The 12,049-nt window shown below is 47.0% G+C and overlaps 1 long non-coding RNA gene across 1 annotated transcript; it reads right to left on the bottom strand.

The window, feature by feature from the left end:
• Window positions 1–216: 216 nt before the first annotated feature.
• Window positions 217–11,519, bottom strand: LOC147978954 (uncharacterized). The gene is made up of 2 exons (XR_015618418.1): window positions 1,751–11,519; window positions 217–506 (listed from the first exon to the last, which is right to left on the bottom strand). It is a non-coding gene; the product is annotated as an uncharacterized LOC147978954 (long non-coding RNA).
• Between the last annotated feature and the right edge of the window lie 530 nt (window positions 11,520–12,049).

Below are 12,049 nucleotides of genomic sequence, written 5' to 3'. Positions count from 1 at the left end.
TGAGTGAAGTCAACTATTCAACATATACCAATTTTTAACAGAAAGTTACTATTGTTGGCGAGCCGGCTGATTGCGAAGGTAGGTTAGTGACAAGGACTTTACTCATGATGAGAAGACTCGCTATGTAACGCCTTCGATGCGGCTATATCTCCCACGTGTCGAAGCACGACTTAAAGGCATAACCGCATTGAAAGCAATGTCGCAAGTGAGGTAATCTTCACACAACCCATGTAATACATAAGGGAAAGAGATACATAGTTGGCTTACAATCGCCACTTCACACAATTACATGAATAACGCATTACATCAACCAAATACAATTAAGGTCCGACTACGGAACCAAAATAAAAGAAGACTACCCCAAATGCTACACAAATCCCCGATCGTCCCGACTGGGCTCCACTACTGACCAACTGGAAACGGAACAACCCAATGAACACGGACTTCATCGAGCTCCTCCTTGAGCTTAGTTGCGTCACCTGCTTGGTAACATCGGCACCTGCAAACTGGTTTTGGAAGTAACTGTGAGTCACGGGGACTCAGCAATCTCACACCCTCGCGATCAAGACTATTTAAGCTTATGGGTAAGGCAAAGTTATGAGGTGGAGCTGCAGCAAGCGACTAGCATATATGGTGGCTAACATACGCAAAAGAGAGCGAGAAGAGAAGGCAAGGCACGATCGATAAAACCATGATCAAGAAGTGATCCTAGAACAACCTACGTCAAGCATAACTCCAACACCGTGCTCACTTCCCGGACTCCGCCGAGAAGAGACCATCACGGTAACACACGCGGTTGATGTATTTTAATTAAGGTCAACTTCAGGTTTTCTACAACCGAACGTTAACAAATTCCCATCTGCCCATAACCGCGGGCACGGCTTTCAAAAGTTCAAAACCCTGCAGGGGTGTCCCAACTTAGCCCATCACAAGCTCTCACGGTCAACGAAGGATATTCCTTCTAGCGGGAAGACCAGATCAGGATCGGAATCCCGGTTACAAGACATCCTCGACAATGGTAAAACAAGTCCAGCAAGACCACCCGATGCGCCGACATCCCGATAGGAGCTGCACATATCTCGTTCTCAGGGCACACCGGATAAGCTAAGCGTATGGGAGCCTACGTAACCCAAGTTGCCAAGGGACGGCCCCGCACGGTGCTCTGGGTTGGACCAACACTTAGACAAGCACTGGCCCGAGGGTTTAAAAATAAAGATGACCCTCAGGGTGCGCGACTCCCAAGGGAAAAAAAGGCTAGGTGGCGAATGGTAAAACCAAGGTTGGGCCTTGCTGGAGGAGTTTTATTCAAAGCGAACTGTCAAGGGGTTCCCATTATAACCCAACCGCGTAAGGAACGCAAAATCCGGGAACATAACACCGATATGACGGAAACTAGGGCGGCAAGAGTGGAACAAAACACCAGGCATAAGGCCGAGCCTTCCACCCTTTACCAAGTATATAGATCCATTAATTTAAATAAGAGATATTGTGATATCCCAACAAAATAACCATGTTCCAACATGGAACAAACTCCAATCTTCAGCTGCAACTAACAACGCTATAATAAGGGCTGAGCAAAGCCGTAACATAGCAAAACAATGGTTTGCTAGGACATGGTGGGTTAGAGGCTTGGCTTATCAATATGGGAGGCATGATAAGCAAGTGGTAGGTATCGCATCATACGCATAGCAAAAGAGCGAGCAACTAGCAAGCAAAGATAGAAGTGATTTCGAGGGTATGGTCATCTTGCCTGAAATCCCGCAAGGAAGAAGAACGAGTCCATGAAGAAGACAAACGGACGTAGTCGAACAGGTCCTCACAAACGCGACGTTATCGGAACCAACCCGAAGAAGCAAACACCGGAAAGAAGCACACAACATAGTAAACAACCATCACATAACATGGCATGATGCAAAATCAAGTATGATGCATGTCCGGTTTAATGAGGCATGGCATGGCAATGTGCACAAGCAAAACTACAAGTTAAGTGGAGCTCAATATGCAACGAGTTGCATATTGACGAAACACCACAACAATTATTTAGTTCTCTCTCATTTAGGTACCCAACAATATTAAATGTTGATTAACATGGTAAGAGGTGAGGCATAACAAAACTACACCATCTAAACAATTTAAATGGGGCCGGATATAACAAATAACGAATCCGGTATATCCCCATATGCATATATTAGGTTAGGTCCTGTTCTGCCCTATACCATATTTTTGAGTTGTTTAACATGCAAAGCAATGACACCATGATAAACTAGGCAAAATTCTACCCCATTTACATATAAAGTTTATTAAATTCGGAGTTACGGTTATTTAGCTATGAATTAAGTCATTTTAGCATGGCATAGGGGCAAATTTAAACAAACATCATTTTAAACATTTTGAACATGGGTGAAAGTGACATATTATTAAACTAGATGAAAATCTAAGCAAGTTTCGTATATAAATCATTTTAAACCGATGCACGGTTTTTAAGTTATTATATGCATGAAGTTTAGGGACCCTTCTGCAAAATTGCAAAACCCTGGAAAAGATAAAATCGCGCAAAGGAAAAAAACACCTACGGGCCGATTCTAAGGCACTCTGGGCTGGAGGAGCTGTTCACCATGGGCCTTGGCCCGTTCGGTGGAGGAGGGAGGCCTGGCGCTGGCTTTGCGGTCCAGGAGGCTGGTTGGCGGATCTGGGTCACGCGACGAGAGGTCAACGCGGGCGCGGCTCCGTTGTTCTCGCATGCAGAAGCAGGGAAGGCCGGCGAGGGGCTTGGGCGCTAGGACTTGGGGCTCCGGCGAGATGGGAAGTCCGGCAACGACGGGGAGGGTCGGGACCCGACGGATCCGATGCGAAGGAGGTCGAGGAGGGCCGAGGCGAAGCACTGGCGTTCTCCTATGCTCGAAACAGAGCAAGCAGCGACCGGCGAAACAAGCTTCAGGCGCCGGGGAGGAGCAGGCGGGGCGCTGGCAGGCACGGGACGCGGCGGTTCGACGTAGTTCACCGGGACGACGGCAGCAGGCGGCGGACTTGACGCGGAGGCTGAAGATGGCGGGGTTGAGGAGGAGCTGAGGCGGCCTGCTCCGGACGGCGGCTTGCGAGGACTAGGCGTGGGCTTCGTCAGGGACGCAGGGTCGCCGGGTAGCTGGGAATGAAGGGAGGTGAGGCGAGGGACTTGGCGACGCTGGAGGTCAACCCCGACGGGGAAGGCAGGGCCCGGAAGGAGAGGGCACACGACAACTTCGGTCGTCGGCGGCCACGGCATCAGGGGCGAGCCCCTTTCATATCCTGACAGAGAAGAAATCAAACGAGGGGGGAGAGATTAGAGGAGGAAAGATAGGAAAATAGGGGAAGAAAAGGAGACGGGCGGCGACTCATCTGCTCGTCGGCAGCCGCTGAACGGAGGCGCACGGGAGCAGGGGCTGGAGGGCTCCTGGTGCTCCGGTGGTGGACTTCCCTGGCTGGCGGCGCCATGATTGGAGGAGGCAGCTGCAGGATAGCTCGGGCTCCTCTGATCGCTGGTGGAATGGGTGGATCAGGAGGGATTGGTTTTGGTTGGCTAGTGTGAAATCGAGGAGGGGATGGATCCCGAGGGATTTGGTGGAGAGGCGGCGGCGATGGGACAAAGCCCCTAGAAATTAGGGTTGGCTTGATTTGGCAGGGGGTTGGACTGTATATATGGAAATAGGATTGTGGTTGGACCCTCCGATCGTAATCGGACGATCGCGAATAATATAGCTAGGGAGTTCAAATAAGAAAACAGAGATATTTTGTAGATGTTTGGGGATGATCCGGACACAACGGTGACGACAGTCCGGGTCGGATCCGGGACAACTCTCGGACGCGCGCGAGGGGCCGATGCACTGTGCAAGGAGGGGGTTTCGGGGCCTGGAGGTTGGTAGCGGACTGTGCAGAAAGCTTTGGGCTGAGAGAAGAGAAGAGAGAGAGACCCGGCGACTGTTTCCGGAGACCGAAAACGCCCGACGTTTTGACCGACTATACTGTCGCTATAGTTTAACGGTTGGGCTATCAAACGAACTCCAAATGCGATGAAACTTGACAGGCGGTCTATCTACACTATAATAAGACCACATGCCAACTTTCAACCCAATTCGAGAACATTTTCCGGCCACTTGTAAAATAATATTTCAGACGTGCCGCGGGCGCGTGCAAGTGTGTTTGGGCTCAGAACGGACAACGGATGGCACTGGGGGAACCCGGACGGATGCAGGTTTTGAAAACATGATGATGCAATGCACATGATGACAATATGAAATGCAACACGCAAGCAAATGACATGGCAACGCCGACGAATAACTGGAAGACACCTGGCGCATCGGTCTCGGGGCGTCACAACACTCCACCACTACGAGAGGATCTCATCCCGAGATCTAGAATGGCACCGGAGGGAAAAATGGAAGAGAAAGAGAAGAGGTAAAACTAAGTTGCTTCTTTGACAAACGAGTGAGACCAAAGAACCTTGAAAAGGTTAAGCCATTTCGAGAAAAGAATACAACGGAGATGAAAAATTTGAAAACACTCCGTTAGAAAAGAGGGACAAGGAAGAACAAAGTTGAAAGCACTCCGGTAGGGAAGATTAATAAGGAAGAACAAATTCGGACAGCACTCCGGTTGAAAAGAGATGCAAGGCTTGATAAGGCGAAAAGAACTTGAGCAAAGGGGCACAATACTCCGGTTAAAACAAGATAGGGAAGGAATAAGAATGATATAATTTGGACAGCACTCCGCCTGTAAATGGAAGGAATTAAACTTGACAAGATGAGAGGATACTTGAAAAAAGGACACGACACTCCGGTTAAAAGGATAAGCACGAAAAGAACATGATATTTGAGAAAACGAGATGATGGGTGAATATAGCAGCAATACAAAGCCTCCGGAAGAAATGAAAGAATGCAAAGAAAAGAATGGAGAAGAAAAACAACATGTTCTAAATTTGAGAGAGCATCCTTAAAAAAGAAGGATTGAATGGAGTTTTTGGGAAATCAACAACGAAAAGAACAGGCTTGTTGAGGCTTATGGAAAACATCTTGAGATTATGAGGTGAAATTCTGCCACTAATGGAAACAATAGATTGGATTGATATGAACAAGACGAGAAACTTATTTCATCAGGAGGATAGATGAAGAACTTGGGTCATTCGTGAGCACCATAAATAGCAAACGATCCTTAGGGAAAGCTTTATGTGAAATATAACCTAATATAACTCCAATGAAGAGATTGATGGATTTAAAATACCTCATTCTTAACAACCTGTGAATCATGAAACATGAACTCAAATTATCAAGAATAACATAATACCACCTCCAATGATATGAACGAAAGAATTGCACTCCGGATTGCAAGATGGAGAAATACTTGAGCTCCTCTGAAAAGAATCTCAATGAACACTTAGAGAATGAATTAAATCCTTGATGAACCCTCATGTAGAACCTCCGTGCGAACTCCGGTAACAAAATGATAACGAGACGAAAGGGAAGTTGAAAACACAAGGTGAAACCTTGTAATGCTTTAGATGGGTCTTCGCGACGATATAATGCGGAAAAAACTTGGAACTCCAGAAAAGAAAGGTGAAACAAATGAAAACGAGAATTTGATGAGCCTCCAGAATAAGGAATTAATCACTTGGATGAAACAAAAATAAGAATTATGTTATGCTTATCCTTCACCAATTAAATTGATGACAATGAACGGATTTGGCATATTGCTTATTCTCGTAGAAAGGATTAAGATAGATATAGCACAAACTTAAGAAGGTCTTCGACGAACCACCGGTAGAATTAGGAAACAACGAATGAATTGATATGATAAGAAAGAAGAAAAAAAAATCTTGAGCGAACCACCGTAAGCATTGCCAAAGAACGAAGTAAAGGGATAAATCACCGGAAAGGAAGTAGAGAATGAATGAAAATACTTGAGGGAAATTAGATCCACGGGAACAAAAGATCACGAGCTGATTAGAGAATATTTGAATGATGCACCCGTAAGATTTGGAGAATGATAGCTGAAAGCTGAGAATGACTAATATTTGAAAAGATGGCCTTCATAGGAAATAAATGGAAAAACAACTCATGAAATGCTCCGGGTGGGTGAAAAGAATTCTGACAATCGAAAACGATTATGAGAGGATGGTCTCGAACTAGAGCCACGAATCTCTGAGAGAACGGATAAGATATGGATGTAAAACTCTTCTTCGGTCTTCAAATTCTGATAATTACGACGGGACACACCACGAAGAATTGTTGAAGCACTCCGTAATGAAGAAGAATGGAAAAGTTGAACCAACGATGAAAAGAATTCGCCAGATCTTGGAGAAAAATGTTTGACTGATGATAATTCATACTTACGTCACACTTTAGAAGATTTGAGAAAAACTCCGGGAGAATAAGAAGAGTCGGGTAAGATCCTGGGAAAAGACCAGTGGGTTAGGGCCCACTCAAAAGAAGACACCGTTGAAATGACTTAAAAGAGAGATAGCACCGGTTGAATTAAATGGCTTGAAATTGAGATAATAACCTCGAGATATCTTCAACAATCCGGAACCAAAAGAATAGCGAGAGGTGAAAGATTATTTGGAGCACCGGCATGAGAAAAACATTTGAAACAAGGAAAAGAATATGATCAACAAAGCTTGACTTGAATCCACCGGAGAAGAAAAAGAATGACGAAAGATGAACTCGAAGCTCCGTTAGAATCTCCACGATAATTCACCGGATCGAAACTTGAAAGAAAAGGATGAAGAGACTTCACACGAATAAAATGGATAGTTGATTTAGAATTTTGATTCCTTGAAGCAAAAGGGTGGGAGGGCGGGTAAAACAAAGACAACTTGGGACGGATGAAACGAACGCCGTTGAGAAGACTTGAGTTGATCTTGCAGATGTTGAAATGATCGGATCCACTTGAAGAGAAACACACCGGTTGAAAAGGATTGACATGACAAACTCGATGATCGAGAAGGATTAGTATTCGCATTGGAGTATGAGAACACCATTTGGGGAAGGTATAGAATCAAACACTTGACATTGAAGCAACTCGAATACCACAACTCAAAACAAAACAAAGGATTGGCTTGCAAAATAAGCCGGAACAAACATATGATAGAGATTTCATCCGAAGTTTTCGTGGTGGGGCCTACACGGGCTCGATCGTACATCACCATCATGTACAAGGCAGTGCACATGACATACGAAGCGTCCTCGAGTCGGCATTGCCAAGGACTCTTTAAGACACAACGAAACCACTGTAAAACCAACCGTGAATAGGCGGACCACTAGACGTCGAACCCCAATTTCATATCATACATCTGTCAGAAAGATATCCTAAGAGCTACTTGAATTCCCACTTATAAACTTCCGAAACTTTCCGGTTATGCAATCAGGTGTTGGGGATACAGGGGAAGCATAATATCTCACCCAAAACTAGCAAATCCTACATCCAGCTGTATCCATCCTTCAACACATAACCAAGAAACCTTCGGAAATCATCTACCTCAACCTTCGAAAAGCATCTATTATACGAGTTATGGCAATACTCCCGAACTCCCGCCCCAGTACTGGGTGGCGTCGAGGTTATCTCACCAACAACTGCATAAAAGAGATTTTCGATGTCGGCAAAACTAATCTCAGGTATTCCAGAACTGCAACGATAAAATTTTGACGACAACACCTCGGAGCTCAACTCCCCGGGACACTGCCACAACCCCTAAATGACAGGAGGCACCAAGAACAATGTTCTCGTCACAAAACCATCGGAACGATTCCAAGATACCCGCGTGATCCTAAATTTTTTTTAGTGAAATTTGAGAAGAGAAGAGTCAAAACTCTACGTCAGGATGCCTCACCAGAGCAACGAAGGGACTGAAGAGTAAAAAGAAGTCCTAACTCTCCGATTTATATAATTCCTAAATGACTCAAAACATTTTTCTAGACTCAACAACGCCAGCTATTCGATCAAGCAGGGGGCTCCTAAGGTCGAGGAAGGCTCTGATACAAACTTGTAAGGCCCTCGATGCGGCTATATCTCCCATGTGTCGAAGCACGACTTAGAGGCATAACCGCATTGAAAGCAATGTCGCAAGTGAGGTAATCTTCACACAACCCATGTAATACATAAGGGAAAGAGATACATAGTTGGCTTACAATCGCCACTTCACACAATTACATGAATAAAGCATTACATCAACCAGATACAATCAAGGTCCGACTACAGAACCAAAATAAAAGAAGACTACCCCAAATGCTACACAAATCCCCGATCGTCCCGACTGGGCTCCACTACTGACCAACTGGAAAATGGAACAACCCAATGAACACGAACTTCATCGAGCTCCTCCTTGAGCTTGGTTGCGTCACCTGCTCGGTAACATCGACATCCTGCAAACTGGTTTTGGAAGTAACTGTGAGTCACGGGGACTCAGCACTCTCACACCCTCGCGATCAAGACTATTTAAGCTTATGGGTAAGGCAAAGTTATGAGGTGGAGCTGCAGCAAGCGACTAGCATATATGGTGGCTAACATACGCAAAAGAGAGCGAGAAGAGAAGGCAAGGCACGATCGATAAAACTATGATCAAGAAGTGATCCTAGAACAACCTACGTCAAGCATAACTCCAACACCGTGTTCACTTCCCAGACTCCGCCGAGAAGAGACCATCACGGTAACACACGCGGTTGATGTATTTTAATTAAGTTCAACTTCAGGTTTTCTACAACCGGACGTTAACAAATTCCCATCTGCCCATAACCGCGGGCATGACTTTTGAAAGTTCAAAACCCTGCAGGGGTGTCCCAACTTAGCCCATCACAAGCTCTCACGGTCAACGAAGGATATTCCTTCTAGCGGGAATACCCGATCAGGCTCGGAATCCCGGTTACAAGACATCCTCGACAATGGTAAAACAAGTCCAGCAAGACCACCCGATGCGCCAACATCCCGATAGGAGCTGCACATATCTCGTTCTCAGGGCATACCGGATAAGCTAAGCGTATGGGAGCCAACGTAACCCAAGTTGCCAAGGGACGGCCCCGCATGGTGCTCTGGGTTGGACCAACACTTAGACAAGCACTGGCCCGGGGGTTTAAAAATAAAGATGATCCTCGGGATGTGCGACTCCCAAGGGAAAAAAGGCTAGGTGGCGAATGGTAAAACCAAGGTTGGGCCTTGCTAGAGGAGTTTTATTCAAAGCGAACTGTCAAGGGGTTCCCATTATAACCCAACCGCGTAAGGAACGCAAAATCCGGGAATATAACACCGATATGACGGAAACTAGGGCGGCAAGAGTGGAACAAAACACCAGGCATAAGGCCGAGCCTTCCACCCTTTACCAAGTATATAGATCCATTAATTTAAATAAGAGATATTGTGATATCCCAACAAAATAACCATGTTCCAACATGGAACAAACTCCAATCTTCAGCTGCAACTAACAACGCTATAAGAGGGGCTGAGCAAAGCGGTAACATAGCCAAACAATGGTTTGCTAGGACATGGTGGGTTAGAGGCTTGGCTTATCAATATGGGAGGCATGATAAGCAAGTGGTAGGTATCGCAACATAGGCATAGCAAAAGAGCGAGCAACTAGCAAGCAAAGATAGAAGTGATTTCGAGGGTATGGTCATCTTGCCTGAAATCCCGCAAGGAAGAAGAACGAGTCCATGAAGAAGATAAACGGACGTAGTCGAACGGGTCCTCACAAACGCGACGTTATCGGAACCAACTCGAAGAAGCAAACACCGGAAAGAAGCACACAACATAGTAAACAACCATCACATAACATGGCATGATGCAAAATCAAGTATGATGCATGTCCGGTTTAATGAGGCATGGCATGGCAATGTGCACAAGCAAAACTACAAGTTAAGTGGAGCTCAATATGCAACGAGTTGCATATTGACGAAACACCACAACAATTATTTAGTTCTCTCTCGTTTAGGTACCCAACAATATTAAATGTTGATTAACATGTCAAGAGGTGAGGCATAACAAAACTACACCATCTAAACAATTTAAATGGGGCCGGATATAACAAATAACGAATCCGGTATATCCCCATATGCATATATTAGGTTAGGTCCTGTTCTGCCCTATACCATATTTTTGAGTTGTTTAACATGCAAAGCAATGACACCATGATAAACTAGGCAAAATTCTACCCCATTTACATATAAAGTTTATTAAATTCGGAGTTATGGTTATTTAGTTATGAATTAAGTCATTTTAGCATGGCATAGGGGCAAATTTAAACAAACAGCATTTTAAACGTTTTGAACATGGGTGAAAGTGATATTTTATTAAACTAGATGAAAATCTAAGCAAGTTTCATATATAAATCATTTTGAACCGATGCACGGTTTTTAAGTTATTATATGCATGAAGTTTAGGGACCCTTCTGCAAAATTGCAAAACCCTGGAAAAGATAAAATCACGCAAAGGAAAAAAACACCTACGGGCCGATTCTAAGGCACTCTGGGCTGGAGGAGCTGCTCACCATGGGCCTTGGCCCGTTCGGTGGAGGAGGGAGGCCTGGCGCTGGCTTTGCGGTCCAGGAGGCTGGTTGGCGGATCTGGGTCACGTGACGAGAGGCCAACGCGGGCGCGGCTCCGTTGTTCTCGCATGCGGAAGCAGGGAAGGCCGGCGAGGGGCTTGGGCGTGAGGACTTGGGGCTCCGGCGAGATGGGAAGTCCGGCAACGACGGGGAGGGTCGGAACCCGACGGATCCGATGCGGAGGAGGTCGAGGAGGGCCGAGGCGAAGCACTGGCGTTCTCCTATGCTCGAAACAGAGCAAGCAGCGAACGGCGAAACAAGCTTCAGGCGCCGGAGAGGAGCAGGCGGGGCGCCGGCAGGCACGGGACGCGGCGGTTCGACGTGGTTCACCGGGACGACGACAGCAAGCGGCGGACTTGACGCGGAGGCTGAAGATGGCGGGGTTGAGGAGGAGCTGAGGTGGCCTGCTCCGGGCGGCGGCTTGCGAGGACTAGGTGCGTGCTTCGTCAGGGACGCAGGGGCGCCGGGTAGCTGGGAATGAAGGGAGGTGAGGCGAGGGACTTGGCGACGCTGGAGGTCAACCCCGACAGGGAGGGCAGGGCCCGGAAGGAGAGGGCACACGGCAGCTTCGGTCGTCGGCGGCCACGGCATCAGGGGCGAGCCCCTTTCATATCCTGACATAGAAGAAATCAAACGAGGGGGGAGAGATTAGAGGAGGAAAGATAGGAAAACAGGGGAAGAAAAGGAGATGGGCGGTGACTCATCTGCTCGTCGGCAGTCGCTGAACGGAGGCGCGCGGGAGCAGGGGCTGGAGGGCTCCTGGTGCTCTGGTGGTGGACTTCCCTGGCTGGCGGCGCCATGATTGAGGAGGCAGCTGCAGGATGGCTCGGGCTCCTCTGGTCGCTGGTGGAATGGGTGGATCGGGAGGGATTGGTTTTGGTTGGCTGGTGTGAAATCGAGGAGGGGATGGATCCCGAGAGGGATTTGGTGGAGAGGCGGCGGCGATGGGACAAACCCCCTAGAAATTAGGGTTGGCTTGATTTGGTAGGGGGTTGGACTATATATATGGAAATAGGATTGTGGTTGGACCCTCCGATCGTAATCGGACGATCGCGAATAATATAGCTAGGGAGTCCAAATAAGAAAACGGAGACATTTTGTAGATTTTTGGGGACGATCCGGACACAACGGTGACGACAGTCCGGGTCGGGTCCGGGACAACTGTCGGACGCACGCGAGGGGCCGATGCACTGTGCAAGGAGGGGGTTTCGGGGCCTGGAGGTTGGTAGCGGACTGTGCAGAAAGCTTTGGGCTGAGAGAAGAGAAGAGAGAGAGACCCGACGACTATTTCCGGAGACCAAAAACGCCCGACGTTTTGACCGACTATACTGTCGCTATAGTTTAACGGTTGGGCTATCAAACGAACTCCGAATGCGATGAAACTTGACAGGCGGTCTATCTACACTATAATAAGACCACATGCCAACTTTCAACCCAATCCGAGAACATTTTCCGTCCACTTGTAAAATAATATTTTGGACGTGCCGC

The sequence above is a fragment of the Triticum urartu genome, chromosome 3A (assembly GCF_056163025.1).
Source record: "Triticum urartu cultivar PI428250 chromosome 3A, HENAU_Tu73, whole genome shotgun sequence".
NCBI lineage: Eukaryota > Viridiplantae > Streptophyta > Magnoliopsida > Poales > Poaceae > Triticum > Triticum urartu.
This window is presented reverse-complemented; position numbering and strand designations above follow the sequence as displayed.